This window comes from Sceloporus undulatus, chromosome 2 (assembly GCF_019175285.1).
Source record: "Sceloporus undulatus isolate JIND9_A2432 ecotype Alabama chromosome 2, SceUnd_v1.1, whole genome shotgun sequence".
In the NCBI taxonomy this organism is placed as follows: domain Eukaryota; kingdom Metazoa; phylum Chordata; class Lepidosauria; order Squamata; family Phrynosomatidae; genus Sceloporus; species Sceloporus undulatus.
The window spans coordinates 272,037,271-272,052,267 of record NC_056523.1 but is presented as its reverse complement, the minus strand read 5'-3'; the positions used below and the strand labels follow the sequence as shown (position 1 = coordinate 272,052,267).

The window sequence follows — 14,997 nt, the reverse complement described above, 5'->3', positions numbered from 1 at the left end:
ATATCAAAAGAACTCAGTCTATTAATGACAAAATATGACATTCTACTACTAAATGACAGCAACTTTTCTAAGTTTGTGAATATATGGATGCCCTCCCCAACTAAATTTATATATAACTGGATCAGTATGGCATTGACATATTCTTCTCATACCACAACTAAACCATGTAGCTCAATGTTAAGTAGCAGAGTTCGGGTTAATGTTCACTGTAAGCAACTTTATAACATCAGACACCATGACAGAAGAGCTGACTATGTGAAGGCCTATTCAAATTTTGAATTTTCACTTTTCTGTTCCTTTAATGAAGCATATTCAAAACTGCAAAATCTTCCAAACTGATTGGTAGAAAAAAAGATACGGCCAATATAATCACATTTTATTTCTAATGGACACAAGGTTTAAAAACAAAAAACAAAACAAAGAAAACCTATTTATATATATTTTTGTATCTGTTACATTTTTACTGTCCCTGCAGGCCTAGTCTATGCCAGAAGAGTGAGGTTTGCCCAGCATTTGATTTTCTCAGCTGTCTTCTTTGAAGAAAATTATTTACTTTACTAAAGGTTATAATTATAAACCAGCATACTTATTTTCTTTCTCCTTGTAGCTGCTAACACAAAGTTTAACTTGTCTTTCAGATTTATCAAATAAAAACTATCAAAGCACACGTAGTTTTGAAAATCCAAAAGGTCAGCTTGGTCACTGAATGCATGTCTTATTGAATATTCCTCTTGAAGAATAAACCAAAAGTAATATAAAATGACATTTTACACCTTCCACTAGAGAGCAAAAAATGTGGTCTGTGATAGCTCAGGCTAATAATAATGGAATTACTTGTACTGATAATTTTTTTATATATTTATTTACAAAAGCCCCTTGGTTCCTATTGTTGAGCAGGTATACAGACTACAGTAGTCAAAAATTTTAATAGGAAGTTTAATCTTACATGGAAAAAAAAAAATCAACACACCTGACTTTTTTTTTTTTTAAGATTGTCTCTTTTGTTGGAAGATGGCAAATTTATTGACCAAATGTCTTGGTTTAAATCCTGTTACACTACTTGTTGAAAACAAGTTCTGGGACTTAAAGATATTAGTGGCCCCAGTTATTGGCTGAACTTATATCACAGACATGATGTTCAGTTTCTGTTCTACAAATCATGTTCAGTTTTACAAGTTCAGAACACACTCACCTGAAGCCTTTAATAAAACCAAGTCAGAAAAGATAATATATTAGGCCTGTGAAGATGCTTTGTCTGAATAATGAAGTGAATCAGATTGATTCTGACCAGTTTATATCAATACTATATCAGATCAGATTGGCTCAGTTCAGTCTGGACTGGAACAGCATAGTCTGTAACATCTCAGACCAAACCAGATATCTGGACTCTGAAAATAAGTAGGAAAAATCCATGCAGGGTTTCTCTGACATGCCTATACAGTGCACCCATTCTCATCTGTAGTAGTTAGTTCTGGGGGGCCCTGCTGATGGGAAAATCATTGATGGTTTTGCTCTATATTATTCAATGGGTGGCAATATGATTGCCTCCATATCAGTGTCTCTGCATGCACATGCCACCATTGACTAATTATGAGGCACAGGGAGCTGCAGACATGCCAATCCATGGGTTGCTAGTAAGTCAGTGCAGCAGATGCACTGTATAAAGAAAATGTCTGTGTTTGCTGCTGTTGCCAGTTGCTCACTCTGAGGTCAGAACAAGGTACCCAGCCATGTGATCATGGCTGGCCACTTTGTTTTGACTGCAGGTATTAGTGACCTGCAATGAGTAATGTGCTTGGCAGCTCAGCACAATGCCTGTGCAGACAGTCATCCCAGCACGTAAATGGACCACCAAATAAAGTAAAGGGAGTTTGGACAGCTCTTTACCAGTGCAGACAATGCCACAGTCGTCATTACCAGGAAATGCACCACTATGGGTACAGACACTATAAACAAGCATTAAATGTCGGGGAATAAGCTCACCACCTTGGTCTTGCCAGTGACATTTCATTGCATTTAACCCCAGTTGGCTCCATTTTGTTGAGATTCATTGATATTCTACAAAGAGCAATAACATGTTAATACGTTAGGTGCAGGTTTTGTTTTTTGTTTTTTTAAATCTATCTCCAGGACTATGGTATAAGTATATTCATTGGCTCTGTGGCTCAACTATGTTTGAGTTTAAGAAATAAAGCAAGGAGAGGGCCAAAGATGTTTCTTGCACCTGAGTACATACATAGACTAAAACTTTCACTACCTGAGTATCATTACAACAAAGTTAGGCACAATAACCTTTTAAAAAGTGCATAAGGATGACTGCATTCCTAGGCAAGACAGAAATACATCAAAGATTTATATTAACAAGTAAACTGATATGTGAATCAGAAAAGTACTGTGTACTGCTATATTTTAAACATGACCCTCTTGTTACTGTAGTATGTTACTTAATGACCTTGAATTTAAGTGATGTGAATCAGGCTTTTACTAAAGCATGCTGCAATCCATAAACTGAGCAGCCATGGTAATATTTTCCTTTATCCAGCACAACAGAAAAATTAAATTTAATTTGAAAATTGGTTTCCAAAAGAACAACTGAGAACAGAGAGAGTGTGGAACATAGGATTGCATTATGAGGTCAAATAACATGGAAGCAGAATTTGCAGTCTATATCCTCAAAAGTCACATTGGCTTATGAATACGCACAAAAGGGACATCAAAATCTATGAAGCCTTTTCATAACACAAATGCCTTTATGGATGAATGCTATTTTGTATAAATGGCCCAAATACAGAGCAGCTTTTTCCCAGGTAAAATACTTCACTCTGTGATTTATTAGATCCTTTCCTTCTAATGTAATTGGATATTTTCCCATTTTACATCCAAAAAGCGCACAAACCCATAAAAGGATAAGGCTTGAGTCAGCTGCGCACCAAAAACTCAAAAATGTTAACACATACAATATGAGTATTTAATAATTCCCAGAAGCAGAACATGCAATTAATATATTTTGACCCTAGGGACAAGACTTAACAGGATGTGTGTGCCAAGAATGGAATACGGCTGCTGGGCACCTCCCCCGTGCTTTTGGCTATGAAACAAAGTAGGAAAGTACTTTCCATAAGGGCTCTTATGTCTCATAGAATATGATATTTCTAGGATACAAATTGTTATTTTTGTTAACTCCTGGACTCCCAATTTCTTGGAAGACCTTTTAAGTCTGAAGCTTTAAAATGAAAATCTATGCAAAGGTAAAGAAGGAAGGCATCTTTACCTTTCTCTTTGTTTTTCTTTTCCTGTTTAAGCATTTTTTTAATGCTCTTATAACAAAAATACAAGCTCAATTTCTAAACTTGCCTGAGAGTATATTCCATTAAACTCAATAGGACCTATCTTTTTTTTTTTTTTTTGCAAACACGACCAAGTTTGCAGTGTGAAAAAAATTATTATACAGTGTTCATTTTTGTTCTATACCTCAACCCTCAAAGATTCCCAGAGTGTTCACAAAATAAGGTGTGAAAACTACTCTAAAACTACTACATACTGAGTGAAAACAGCAAATCTATAAAGCCCAAAAAGAGCTGGATCATACATCAAACACCTTATAAATAGCATCTTTAAGACACACACATACATCTCATCAAAGCATCAGTATTTTCCTTAAATAAAAATTAGATATTTGGTTAACTGTGTTTGTCTTGTAAAGTCTTCAAAGAAATTCGGAGACACTTAGCAATAAAACAAATACCGTACATGCCAGCAGATACTGGATGAGCAATTGTGGGTGACTTCCTGACATAAATATAAACACACTGATTAAAAGTATAGAACAAGATGAAAATATGTAAATGCTATAAAGGAGCATGATTTTTGAAAAGCCTTAGTCAGCAAAATCAGTGTATGATGCTGGAGATAGATAAGGTCTCAGCACCAACAACAACCACAAAAAAGTTTTAAAAAATGCATTATTGTTGAGATCCAAAAACCCTAACAAAAAGATCATGGACTGATGAGAGTCTTCACAATTCTGGACTTATTTTGGGCACCATTTCATTTTATTTATTTATTTATTTATTGAACAGGAAGGAGCGTTTTCTCTTCAGGAAACAGCATTTTCTGCACAGAGAATGATAATTTTAAGAAAGAGATATTTTTAAGCCTCCAACCATGGTATTTTCAGCTCAAGATACATTCTTTTTTTTTCTTTTGCACAGAAAATGTTGTTTCCTGTACAAAAAGAATGACATACATTTTGTATGTGCAGAATACATCCCAAACTGTGAGTAAATTTTGACAGTTGCTACAATTACTAATAGATTCTTTTGTTAGCAAAATTAGCAAAGGATTACATCCTTCCATGGTGTTAAGCAAGCAGGCATCGCCTAGAGGGGGCATAATATCTCTACCAAAAGAGATTTAAAAAAACAGCTAGAACGTAAACATTCAAACCTTGGCAAACATAATCCATAGAAATATATTGGTCAAAAGATTAGGTATGAGATATTCAAAGCAATTTTTAAGAAACTCAAAAAACTATAAGCACTTAGCTTTGGAGGTCTTTATGAGTTACATTCTTGAGGTTTTTCATATAAATATGTAGTCCTATCAAAATGTAGCAATAGTACAAAATATCAGCCTCTTACTACCATCTGAAACTCTCTGGAATCTTGTGAACATACCAGGAGGCTTATGAAAAGTCCTGGACTTTCTTTGGTCCTTTTCAGCCTTCATGTGCACTATTAAGACTGAAGGCTTTGATAACAACCATTAAGATTGCAAAAGCTTAAATATTTCTTATTCCAAAGAAATGACTGTTTGAGACAACAGGTGCTGAATTTTGATGTTACAGTATATAGAGAATATATGTATGTACAGAATTTTATTAAAAATAGAAAATTGATCCAATGGCCTCTTCACCCCTCATTTGTAACACTTGCTAGCAGAATGTCATATTTAAAACTAGCCAGTTGCAGTTTTTGGTGCACTCGGCTGATGAAACTTAGGCCCTCTCCAGACGGGCCTTACGTGATGTCCTCGTCATGTGCTAGGGTTGCCTCGTGGTGCACCGCCCACATGAGGCCTAACCCTAGCACATGACAAGGGAGCAATCATGGTGGTCTCCCGTCCACACAGAGGCGGCCATGATTATGTCACACGCGTGCCACCTCCAAATGGAGCAGTGCGTGTGTGACACCCTTGCCCTGACCCAGGCCATTAACGGTGGCCTAACAGCGGCACCAGAAGGAGCTCTGAAACAGAGCTCCTTCTTGGGGAATGCCTCATTCCCACAGCCATCAAATGGCTGCCAGAACGAAGCTGGGAGAAAGGGGCCAGGCAGCCCCTTTCTCTCCTGGCTGTGGTTCCTTGGGGTGTCCTGGGGCACGAAGCCCCAAGGACACCACTTTTTGGGTCCAGGGAGAAGCAGCATTTTGCCGCTTCTCCCTGGTCCTGAAAAGCACCGGATTGGGGCCTTTGGGCTGCCGCTGTGGCTGCCCTGGCCCCAATCCATGCTTCAATGGAGCAGCAGCAGGCTGCCCCAAAGGGGTGGTCTGTATCCCGCCATAGGCATCACTATCAGTGATTAGCAGCTAGCAGCTTATGGCTACCAAGATACCAAAACCCAAACAGGAGTAGCAGATATGTGACCACTAGAAGCTTCATTAAGGTAATGGATTAGTACTTTTGATCTTTATCCCTCCTGAAGCTAAGCCTATACTGCTGCTTGCAAATTACAAGTTGCAAATGGTGCTAGCTCTACATTGTAAAGGGACCTTGGGTAAGATGGCTTCATTTTTGTTCCTCCATGATTAATTTGGCTTCCTCTTCATTCCTGGAAAAGCTATACCTGTTGAATATCACTGACCCATGGAACTCTTAAAGGCATGGAAGCTTTGGAAAGGAAACAATGTTAAAGATAAAGCTCATGGAGTGTGTGAGACTCATTGGGCTGAATATTTGGTATACTCACATGCTAGGCAAAGACTCAAATTTCTGTTTTGCACCTAGAAAGCAACTTTGAAGGAATGCTTCTGAGTGGAAAGTCAGTTGTATGTTTGCATGTACACATACTCAGTATGTGTACATTTTTGTGCCCAGAAGTGTACACTTTTACCCCCAACCAAATGATGTGTGTAATGGACCAAAGTTTTGCATAATATACAAATATATTCACCTCTGAGAATGGCAATAATAAATCCCCCTTGGCAAAAAAACTTAACAAGAAAACCCCATGATAGGGTTGTTTTAGGGTAGTAAAAAAAAGCATTGGGATGGGAATAGCGCTCTTATTTCTGACAGCAGGAGATCATTTCACTATCTCCATATATAGAAAACCCAGAGATAGCAACACTTGCTTAATATGTATTTATTCTCAGTCCAAATCTCTTAGATGCAATCTCCTAGATGGATAGTTTCATAGACTAAAATGGGACTGTTCCAATGAAAATGGCTTCAGAAAAGGAGCCTATACAATGGGACCTTGTTATCTGATAGGGTTTGGTTCCAGGATCCCCCGTGGATAACAAAATTCATGGATGCTCAAGTCCCATTAAATATAATGGCAAAGCATAATGGTATCCCTTATATAAAATGGAAAAATCAAGGTTTGCTATTTGGAATTTATACTTTTTAAAAAATATTTTCAAGCCATGGATGCTTTAATCCACAGATAAAAAAATCAGTGGATAAGGAGGGCCAACAGTATCAACTTGATGTGGAAATTCTGGGCTTACACAAGGGGTCAAAAATACCACATTCATAACTATTAAAAATGAGATAGGTCACATTCCAACTATCCTGATTATAATCTCACTTTCAGTTGTATTACCAACAGTTTACAGTGTTCTATCAAAAATGTTAGTGCATAATTCTACATAAACTACTTTGTCAAGAAAATCCCTAATTTTTATTTTTATTTTAAATCCAGAAAACATTAGAGAAACTGGGGGGTGGGGGGGTGGGAGGTGGATCCAGGAATACTCTGGGTCTTGGGGATAAAACCAGACCTATTGGACACTGTGTGGCCATTGTGTCTATTGCAGGTATATTTCCAAGATGACTGAGTTCACAGACCACACTGATGCAGAGAGATACACTTCAGCCCATTTTGTTGTTGCTGTTATTAACTGCAATCATGTCTAAATTGACTTATGGTGACCCTATGAATGAGAGACCTCAAGTCATCTTATCATCAAGGTGCAGGATTTGTAGACTCAGGGCCATGGCTTCCTTGACTGAGACTACTAATCTGTAATTGAGTCTATTCAACTCTTTTCTGTATATCTTAAATTGTGGACGTTCTTTCCTCCAGTTTTCATGATTCCTTCCTCTGAGTCTAATCTTGCTTTACATATGATGTGTTCAGCATACATGTTAAACAGACCGGATGATAAAATGTTGTCTTGCCTGACACCCCTGGCAATGGGAAATCATTAATTTTCTCCATATTCTGTCTTCATCCTTTCATCCTGAGTACAGGTTACACATCAGGTCAATAAAATGTGGCACATCCATTTCTTTAAGAGCAATCAAACGTTTTTTCCCCCCTGATCTTCACAATCAAAGGATTTGGTATAATCTATAAAGCACATGCTGACTTTCTTTTCAATTATTTTGTGTTCACCATTATGCAACCTAAATTTGCAGTATGATCCTTAGTGCCTCTTCCTTTCCTGAACTCAACTTGAATGTCTGGCATTTCTCACTCTATATACTGTATGATAAAAGTCTTTGTTGTGGAATTTTTCTCATTCCTTTGCCTGCATGGGAGATTAATACAATGATCCTGTAGTTATGGCAATCCCTGGTGTCCCTTTTCTTAGGGATTGGAATCCATATTGAGTATATCCAGTAATTCAGCCATTGTTTTCTTTTGCATATTTGTTGACAGTTTAGTTAAAAGTAGAGTAGATTTTGTCTCTGTAGTTTGAAGCAGCTTTATTGACATGCAATCTGTTCCTGTTTTATTTCACTTTTGAAAATTACAGTGGTGCCTCGGGTTACGAAATTAATTCGTTCCGTGGCACCGTTCGTAATCCGAAAAGCCTTCGTAAGCCGAATTGCCATAGGCGCTAATGGGGAAAAGCCGCGATTCCGTGCGAAAAAGCCGAAAAAAGCACCAAAAGTTTTTTCGTAACCCGAAAAAACATTCATAACCCGGAACAATGTTTTCCTATGGGATTTTTTCGTATCCCGAAAATTTCGTAACCTGGGTATTTCGTATCCCGAGGTACCACTGTATACATTCATCTTCAAATGATTTTTTCTTGAATTAATCTATCATCTATTATTCTTGTTGTTGTTATTGTTGTTATATTTATTTATATCCCTCTCTTCTCCCAAGGCTGGGACTCAGGGTGGCTTACAACATTAAAAAAAAACATACAGTTAAAAACATACAAAAATAGTGTATTAAAATAGAATTAAATTACAACAATAATAAAAACAAATTCAATGCCAAAATCAAGTTTAAAAAGATTAAAATTACTAAAATACATTAAAAAAAATATAGCAACACCCCATCACGTGCCTTAAACACTTTCTGTTTTAAAAGTCTGTTTAAACAAGTAGGTCTTAGCCTGCCGGCAGAAGAATAACAAGGAAAAGGCCAGTCTGGCCTCCCTGGGCAGGGAGTTCAGAGTCTAGGGGCAGCCATGAAAAAGACCCCCTCTCATGTCCCCACCAACCATATTTGTGATGGTGTTGGGATGGAGAGAAGGGCCTCCCCTGAGCCCGGGCCAGCTCATATACAGATACAGTCTGCCAAATAGCCTGGACCTGAGCCATATAGGGCTTTATAGGTCATCACCAGCACTTTGAATTTTGCTTGGAAACAGACTGGCAGCCAGGGGAGCTGTTTCAACAGGGGCATTGTGTGCTCTCTATAACCTGCCTCTGTTAGCAGCCTGACTGTAGCTCTTTGGACCAGCTGAAGTTTCTGAACACTCTTCAAAGGCAGACCATGTAGACTGCATTACAGTAATCCAAATGTGATGTAACCAAGGCATGTACCACTGAGGCCAGATCTCATGGAATGGACACAGATGGTGCACAAGTTTTAAATGTAAAAAAGCACTCCTGGTCACCGCAAAAACCAGGTTCAAAGCTGAGTCAAGGAGTACCCCCAAAATGCGAACCTGAATCTTCAGGGGGAATGTGACCCCACGGGCTGGATCCCTATGCCCTGATCTGTTTCCTGACTGACCAAGAGTTATGCCCAAGATTGTAAGGGCAACCTGTTTATCTTGAGAACGTGTAATGAAAACCTCTCCCTCCGTGGACCTATTCACAGCAAGGCTGAGAAAGACATTGAGACACCAAATTTGGTTTTAAACACCATACATGTTTCTCATTTCTGAAGCTTTCATTGGGGATTCCACAAAATACACCCTTTCCTGTCCAGCAGCCCTCGCTTCAGAGTGCTGTCCATTACACACTCTCAGGATAAACAGGTTGCCCTTACAATCTTGGGCATAACACAAGAGCACCTCTGTTTTATCTGGATTAAGTTTGAGCTCGTTTGCCCTCATCCAGTCATATAGTTCTTCAGTGCATTGTTTTTACTAGCTTTTTCCTGCACGGTCATGTAATGTGTTCCCCTGGTCTTATAGTCTATAGCTGTGTTCCCCTGGTCTTATAGTCCATAGCTTATAAAACTATAGCTGGTCTTATAGTAATCCCCTTGTGGGTTTAAATTTCCCTTGGATTTCTCGGATCTTGTGGAACAGATCACTTGTTCTTCCTTTTTTTTTTTTTTTGCTGTCATTTACCTCTACCTTGATTATAGTACCTCTCTTTATCACTGCACAGATGTTACTTGTCCCAAACACAGTCTAAGAAACCAGCTGGTAGATTGCTACACAACTGATCGAGAATGAGCAAGCACCCCCACAGAGCAGCTTACAGTTCATCAGTTGCTTTACTCAGTAAACAAAAGCCTTAAATACAAAACCAAGTTCATGCACAAGCTTAAGGTCCAACAAGAGAGCTCCTCAATATCGAGAGTCAACAAACACAGTCCAGGTCAAACACAAAGTACAAGAACCTGAACAGATAATCTCTGTCAACTCCTGGAGGGCAGGTCTGAGGATTTATGGATCGGCAGTTTAGCACAGCTGCTGCCTAATTAATAGCTGTTCCCTATATATCATATGAGACCTTCTCAAGCCGTTTCTTTGTTGTCTTTGCTCAGTGAAGGCAGGTACAAGTAAGATGTCTTCTGTATCTTAATGGGCATGACTCTCTGACAGAGTTGGTACTGCATGCTTGTGATACTCTTTCCATGACATTCCCCATGACATTCTTGCAAACAAGCTAGTAAAATGTGGGGTAGACAAGGCAACTGTTAAAAGGATTTGTAATTGGTTGACCAGCCAAGCTCCTCTTCATCTTGGAGAATAGTGACCAGTAGGGTGCCATAGGGTTTTGTCCTGGGCCCAGTGCTAGTCAACATCTTTATCAATGACTTAGATGAAAGAATAGAGGGCATGCTTATCAAATTTGCAGATGGCATCAAATTGGGAGGAATAGCTAATACCCCAGAGAACAAGATCAAAATTCAAAATGACCTTAATAGATTAGAAAGCTAGGCCAAAGGTAACAAAACAAATTTCAACACAGAGGAATGTAAAAAAATGAAATGAAATGAAATGCACAGTTATAGGATGGGGGCACCTGGCTGACTGGGACTATGTGTGAAAGGGATCTAGGAGTCCTAGTAGACTATAAGTTGAATATGTGATGCAGTAGCTAAAAAGGCCAATGCGATTCTAGGCTTTATCAATATAGTGTCTAGATCAAGTGAAATAATAGTGCCATTCTATCCTGCCTTGGTCAGGCCTCACCTAGAATACTGTGTCCAGTTCTGGGCACCAGAATTTGAAAAGGATGTTGACAAATTGGAGTATGTCCAAAGGAGGGTGACTAAAATGGTGAAGGGTCAGGAAACCATGCATTATGAGGAAAGGCTTAGGGAGCTGGGTATGTTTAGCCTGCAGAAGAGACGGTTTACATGTTTCTTTTTGTCCAGTAAATAGAATGACATTTACTGCTTCAGTCATTTCTGCAGTTAGATTTCAAATTAGTATGTTCAGGCCCAGGCATTGTACAAAAGTGATTTTTCATTATTATGTATGTTTTGTCATATATGTGTTGTTTTTTATATTTATTCCTATGTCTTTCATAAAGTCCCTGAAGAAGGCCATTATAGATATATAGGTCACAATGAATTGGGCTTTCTCTATAATAAGCATATTGAGCACTTTGAGACATGTCCCCATTTTCCCCCCTGCGGATTCAATTAGGTGCTCTCCAATGTTTTTCTCTTTCAACTACATGGTTGTATATTCTTAAGCATATGAAATTGTTTACTGTTTTTAAGTTGTTATAATGTGGTATATGCAAACATGAGAACACATGTGGGAAATAAAGGATCTACCAAATGACTCATATGGACCTGGAAAATACATTCCTTTTCTGGTTTCAGATGGGAGAGTTTTCTGCAGACGACTTTGAAACAAAACTGTTGAAGATCAAGTGTATGTGATCCAAAGGCTTAGATGTTCGGTGAATACACTTCTGAACCCTTTCCAAACCTCCATGTAAACATATCCTTGACCTAATAGTTAAACCAGCCTTGACATGTATTTTCTAGTTTTACAATAGAGCCATCTGGGTATTCTAAAGTTGTAGTCTGATGATACATTGAAAGCAGATACATATTATGTTTCAGAGACTGAAACTTGCCTAAGAAATTAGAAAATATGAGGCTAAGAAATTAGCCTTGACCATGCATAGAAGAAGAGCAAGATTACAATGTCGTAATACTAAAACCTTGCACATTTTAATACTCCCAGGTGGGAATTTTTGGCTGGTTAAATTCTGCTGCACTGGTTTAATAAATGCAACACTGTAAAGCTAGAGGAGTTACTTAGAATCTGAATGGGTTGATGTATGCTGCAAAATTATCTCCTCTGCTTTATGAGACAGTATACTCTTCAAGACATGAAACAGTATGGGTATTTTAAAGTATGCTTCTTGGAATGGATTTATCATTTCCAGAGCTTTTGTATATTTTAGACTATACTGGAGGGCAAAATAAATAAAAATAAAAAAGGGGAGGTTAAACTAATGATAGTTTTCAATCCCATTATGTATATTTGTTTCAATATTTGTTTGCCTTCTGTATGTCATCTTTTTATCCCTTTACTGCCAAACAGAAAGTCACCATATCATCACCAAATCAAGTACTTGGTGAAGCAGTGAATGGGTGAGTACATTCTAGGTGGAATGGTAGGATGTAAGCAAGTCAGCTCCAGTATGCAGCCTGTATGCAACCTAGGCTTCTCTCACAGCTTTTCATGGAGTTTTCTTGGCAAGTTTCTTCAGAGGGGAGTTGCTGTTGCCACTCTCTTGAGGCTGAGAGAGTGTGAGTTGCCCAAGATCACCTAAGTGGGTTTATCATATCCAAGCCAAGTTTTGAACCCTGGTTTCCCGAGGCATAGTCCAGTGCTCCAACCACTATACCATTCTGACTCCCTTATTAGAATATACAAAGCAAACCATTTAAGAGTAGATGCATTTAACAAAATGCAGATTATAGCTGGCAGCACATTGGTTAATCCCATCCATAGTGGACCTATTCAATCATTTGTTCAATGGTGAATCAACTTATAGCTAATTCTATTGACTCAGTGGATCCGCTCTAGTCTGAACTAAGAAGATGGTTTTTGGGGAAACAGATCAGCACAATATGGTGGCTTAGGGGTGGTGTGGGGTGTGGCATTTAGATGATGCACACCCCAGCACTGCCCCCATACCAGCTTCACACCAACTGCCCAGCCAGCTTCACACCACCCACCCACCACCTGCCCACCCAGATTGAGGCAATAGTGTCACAATTTTAAAAATGAATACTGAACAGTCATGAATACATCATAAAACACTGATGGGAAATACCTTGCTGTGTGGATTGGGCAATATCGCTTATCAGAATGGGAATCATGCACTCTGCTGGTTGTTGTGGAGCTGCAGTCACTAGCAGCTGGTATAACAATGACCACTCTTGTCTTAATCAATAAAAAATAAAAAGCAAAAACAGATCATAGAATAATAAAATCATAGAAACAGAGAGTTGAAAGAGACCACAAGGGCCATCCAGTCCAACTGCCTACCATGCAGGAACTCACAACCAAAGCACCTCCGACAGATGATCATCCAGCCTCTGTTTAAAAACCTCCAAAGAAGGAGACTCCACCACTCTCCAAAGCAGCATGTTTCACTGTCAGCTAGCTCTTACTGCCAGGAAGTTCCTCCTAATGTTTAAATGGAATCTCTTTTCCTGTAGCTTGCATCCATTGTTCTGTATCTGCAATGTGACACCCTTTCAAATACTTAAACAGGGCTATCATATTATCTCTCATCTGTCTCTTCTCCCAGCTCCCTTAGTCTCTCCTCATAAGGCATGATTTTCAGACCCTTCATCATTTTGGTGGCCTCCTCTGGACATGTTCCAGCTTCTCAACATCCTTTTTGATTTGTGTTGCCCAGAACTGGACACAATATTCCAGGTGAACCCTGAACAAAGCAGAATAGAGTGGCACTAACAGAATAGAGTGTCTGTCTCCACTGCCATTTCTGTCACCTTCTATATGTGGCAGGTAACTGTCTGAAAAGGAAATTCTCCTCCTTCCATATAATTTGTAACCAAGATTTCCAAGAGGTTTCCCAGGTCAAAAACTCATCCTTCACATGTAGAAGCCAAAAGAAATGTAGGTAGATGTTGGTGGGATTAGCATACTTCCTCTCCATCCACATTTATATAGATCAGTTTAGATTGAGGCTAATGTATTCATATCTTTACCTACTCAGAAATAAACCTCATTGTGTTCTATAGGGTTTTCAGTCAGAGCTGTATAGATTTACAAATATAGTAATTCAAAGCAGCATATGAATGAGATGAATGAGATTTAGCTCACACAATGGAGAGTTGAGTCTTGGGAATTTACTGAACATACACATACACAGACATATTGTGAAATAAGTTTAGAATAGCTTTCACTGTGAACTTGGCATTTCATGATCTTCCTGAATTTCACTTAGGCTCTTAGCATCATTATAACATAGCTTTATATGTGTGCATAATGTATACCACATGTTGGGTGTAAAATTTGAGTTGGAAAACGAAGCGATCTTGACAGAGAAGTATTATGTTTTTTATTGGCCAATTTTATGAATAGAGACTCTGAATAAAATTCCATTCTTGGTATAAAATAGTATTCTAATGTGAAAGGCAAGAGCTATATACATGTATGCTCCTTTTTGTTCTGCATTTATAGGAGTACAACTTGTCATTTACGAGCTTTGTAAAGGTAAATTACATGGTAAAGAATACACTTGCTAAGGTGTAGTTAAAACATGACATGCTGAAATAAAGGAGGTTTTACTACCAAAAGGAGAAGATGTGCTTCTTGTAGCTGGCCATGGTCACTGACTAATGCCTATACCTTTGCTGAGGACATCAGGCTGGGCTTTCATATAAAGAAGAAAAACTGTGTTAGCTTTCAAGATATTCTCTTCTTTCATTTTCAGCAAAGTTGAAAACAAAGTAGAGGACACCATTTTTTGGATATACAACATGAAAAGGAAGCCATGCATATTTTATTTATTTTTCTAGTTATGTTTATATCCTATCCATAATCCAAGGAGCCAAAAGTGGTGTATATAGCTCTCCTCCTCCATTATCAGAGCAACAACTCTGTGAAGTATATCAGACTAAGACATAATTGCTGTTTTTATGCTTGATGTTGTGTTTTTAATATGTTATACTGTTTAATATTGTCTTAAGGGGGGGAGGGATAAAGTGTTTTTAATTGTTATATTTTATATTTTACTGTTGTCAACCGCCCGGATTGGTTTGCCATAGGGCGGTATATAAATATTATTATTATTATTATTATTATTATTATTATTATTATTATTATTATTATTATTATTATTATTATT

The 14,997-nt window shown here is 38.2% G+C and overlaps 1 long non-coding RNA gene across 1 annotated transcript in view; it reads left to right on the top strand.

Annotated features, from left to right (window-relative positions):
* Positions 1-11,666, top strand: part of LOC121920920 — a 34,097-nt gene extending 22,431 nt beyond the window's left edge. Inside the window, exon 3 of the long non-coding RNA XR_006101800.1 lies at positions 11,480-11,666. This is a non-coding gene — a long non-coding RNA (uncharacterized LOC121920920). The remainder of the gene's footprint in view (positions 1-11,479) is intronic.
* Positions 11,667-14,997: the final 3,331 nt, after the last annotated feature.